Source organism: Cebus imitator, unplaced genomic scaffold (genome assembly GCF_001604975.1).
Source record: "Cebus imitator isolate Cc_AM_T3 unplaced genomic scaffold, Cebus_imitator-1.0 Scaffold140, whole genome shotgun sequence".
NCBI classification, from domain to species: Eukaryota; Metazoa; Chordata; class Mammalia; order Primates; family Cebidae; genus Cebus; species Cebus imitator.
In genome coordinates this window covers 3,327,617-3,331,160 of record NW_016107455.1, presented here as the reverse complement: position 1 = coordinate 3,331,160, position 3,544 = coordinate 3,327,617, and the positions used below count along the sequence as shown (strand labels likewise).

Here is a 3,544-nt window from a genome sequence, read left to right as displayed (position 1 = left end):
CCTGAACCCAGGAGGCGGAGGTTGCGGTGAGCCGAGATCGCACCATTGCACTCCAGCCTGGGTAACAAGAGCGAAACTCTGTCTCAAAAAAAAAATAATAATAATAAAATAAATAAATAAATAAACATTTAAAGGGTATGAAATGTGCATAATACCAATCTCCCTTTCTCCTAGGAGAAATCATGTGGTCTCTTGCAGCAGTTAAGAGTTGCTGGCAAACTTCCTAGGTTTGAATCTAGGCTCCACGTAATAGCTCTGTGATCCTGAGTGAGTGCTTTTATTTTTACTTCTGTCAGCCACTGTTTCTTCTTCTGTAGCACGGAAATAATGATAATAATACCTTCCTCTTGAGGTGGTTGTGAGTAATAAGTACAATGATACTTGTCGAGCATTTGGTACAGTGCCGAACTCACAGTGTGCTCTCCTGATCTCAGCTATCATTATGATCATATAAAAAGGCCACTAAAAAGTTGTAATCCACAGGTTTTGAGGCAAATGTGTTGTTGTGTTTACTGCAGAATTTCACCATCTTAGTTATTTGATGTCCCTAAGGAGCACTGGGGAGAAAGTTTCAAAAACAACTCTATCCCTGTCCATGTTAGGAAAGACACACTCTTTGTTCACTGGGAGATAATGAAGTCACGTTCCTGGGTAGATGTAAGTAAGGTGCTTTCATCTCCCTCCTCCCCATAACCTCAGTGAGTGGAAATGTGAAAGTCAGGAGGCTTGGTTTACCTGATCTTTCAGGGAAAAGTAGCCCTCAGAACTTTGTGTTACAAAATGTTTGAGTTGGAGGAACCCTTATAGAGCTGGTATTCCAATCCTATTACTCTGTAGATAAGAAAAGCAAAGCCGACTGAGACACAGTGTCCTGGCACAGGCGGCATGGCTGAGACTGAGCTTCGCTCTGCCATTTCTAGTGCGTGGCTCTAGGCAACTCATGTCATCTCGTTGTGCCTCAGCTTCCTCTCTACCACATGAAGGCTATGATCTCTTCCTTATGAAGTTGTTTGGAGGAGCTCATAAAATAATGTATTTTATGTGAATAATGTATTTTATGTGAATAATGTAATGAATTATAAAACATTTTCTTCCAAAAAAAAAAAAAAACAAATTTCTGGCCGGGCGCGGTGGCTCACGCCTGTAATCCCAGCACTTTGGGAGGCCAAGGCAGGTGGATCACGAGGTCAAGAGATCGAGACCATCCTGGTCAACATGGTGAAACCCCGTCTCTACTAATAATACAAAAAATCAGTTGGGCATAGTGGCGCATGCCTGTAATCCCAGCTACTCAGGAGGCTGAGGCAGGAGAATTGGCTGAACCCAGGAGGCGGAGGTTGCGGTGAGCCGAGATCACGCCATTGCACTCCAGCCCGGGTAACAAGAGGAAACTCTGTCTCAAAAAAAAAAAAAAAAAATTTCACAAATATCAGAGCACAAAGGACAAAAGCCTTTTACAGATGGGCAAATTCTTTAGGGCACTGCTTGTTCCGAGCAGCTTTGTAAAGAATCTCGATCCCCAGGAGCTCTCAATCAGCGTTGCCAGTTAATGACAATGTTGATTCTTTGGGGCTTCTCCAGGAGGGTGAGAGTGACAAGGTCTTCATGGTGTTGTAGCTGTGTACTGGGTAATGTCTAGTAGGCAGGGGCTAGAAAAAAGTGTTTTTCTTTTAAGGGGGGCCATCATAGAGATAATATTGTAAAGAATTCCTTTATATATAAAACCTACTTAAAAATCCATATCTAGCCAGGTATGGTGATTCACACCTATAATCCCAAAGCCTGGGGTAGCTGAAGTGGGAGGATCTCTTGAGGCCAGGAGTTCAAGACCAGCCTGAGAAACATAAAAACTCCATCTCTACAAAAAAATAAACAAATTAACTGGGCATGATGGCATGTACCTGTAGTCCCAGTTGGGTGGCTGAGGTGGGAGGATCACTAAAGACCAGGAGTTGGAGACTGCAGTGAGCTGTGATCACACCATTGCACCCAAGTCTGGGTGACAGAGCCAGACCCTGTCTCTAAAAATAAAAATAAAAATCTGACTAGGCGGGGCACGATGGCTCATGCCTGTAATCCTAGCACTTTGGGAGGTCAAGGCGGGTAGATCACTTGAGGTAGGAGTTCAAGACCAGCCTGGCCAACATGGCAAAACCCAAGGTCTACTAAAAATACAAAAATTAGCCAGGCATGGTGGTGCATGCCTGTAATCCCAGCTACTCAGGAGGCTGAGGCAGGAGAATCACTTGGACCCAGGAGGCAGAGGTGGTAGTGAGCTGAGACTGCGCCACTGCACTCCAGCCTGGGCGACAGAGTGAGACTCCATCTCAAAAAACAACAACAACAACAAAAACAAAACAAAAAATCTGACTCAAGGGCTGCAGGAAAGAGGCAACATCAAGCACGTTCAGCGGGCAATGGGTATAGTTTGGTACAAACTGAGGCCAGCACTTGCTAAAGTTGGAGAGTGGGAGTCTGGTATGCCAGAGCTTGCCTCCCCTGCAATGTAAGTTTCTTTCTACAGTCCGCAGCCATCTCCTGATCATCTATACTTCTGCCATTCTGGCTCCCTGGCTTGTCTTGAACCTTATGCCCTCTTTATGATGTTAACAAATGTCCAGCAGGGGTCACTCTGATGTTCTCCTGGAGACAGCACAGGTCGGTGACTAAAACAGGGTAGCTTGGCTGGGTACGCAGGCAGGCTCAAATCCCAGCACTTTGGGAGGCTAAGGTGAGAGGATTCCTTGAGCCCAGGAGTTCAAGGCCTGTCTGACCGCATCTCTACAAAAAATTTTAAAAATTAAGCCGGGCACAGTGGCTCACGCCTGCAATCTCAACACTTTGGAAGGCCAAGGTGGACAGGTTACCTGAGGTCAGGAGTTCGAGACCAGCCTGGGCAACATGGCGAAACCCTGTCTCCACTAAAAATACAAAAATCAGCTGGGTGTGGTGGTGGGTGCCTGTAATCCCAGCTACTTGGGTGGCTGAGGCATGAGAATCGCTTGAACCCAGGAGGCAGAGGTTGCAGTGAGCCGAGGTCAAGCCACTGCACTCCAGCCTGGGGGATACAGCGAGACTCCGTGACTCTGTCTACAAAAAAAAAGAAGAAAAAAATTAAAGAATTAATTGGACATGGTGGCCCACACCTGTAGTCCTAGCTACATGGAAGGATTGCTGGAGCACAGGAGGCTGAGGCTGCAGTGAGCTGTGATCATACCACTGCACTCCAGACTGGGCTACAGAGTAAGACCCCATCTCTTAAAAACAGCAACAATAAAGAGTAAGGACGCTGGAGTCTGCCTGCTAGATCTGAATATCAGTTGTGCCAGTTACTAGCTGTGCATCATTGGACGGATTATTTAACTTCTCTGTGCCTCATCTGCCAAATGGGAATAACAATAGGACATACCTCATGAGATTGTTATGAAGATTAAATTAATTAGTATAATAGCAAAGGCCAGGCACGGTTGCTTATGCTTGTAATCCTAGCACTTTGGAGGCCGAGGTGGGCAGATCACCTGAGGTCAGGAGTTCAAGACCAGCC

General features: G+C 45.9%; 1 long non-coding RNA gene across 1 annotated transcript in view; it reads left to right on the top strand.

Moving 5' to 3' along the window:
* The first annotated feature begins 132 nt into the window (after positions 1-132).
* The window catches only part of LOC108313627, a 26,072-nt gene continuing 22,660 nt past the window's right edge, over positions 133-3,544 (top strand). Inside the window, exon 1 of the long non-coding RNA XR_001829154.2 lies at positions 133-267. This is a non-coding gene — a long non-coding RNA (uncharacterized LOC108313627). The remainder of the gene's footprint in view (positions 268-3,544) is intronic.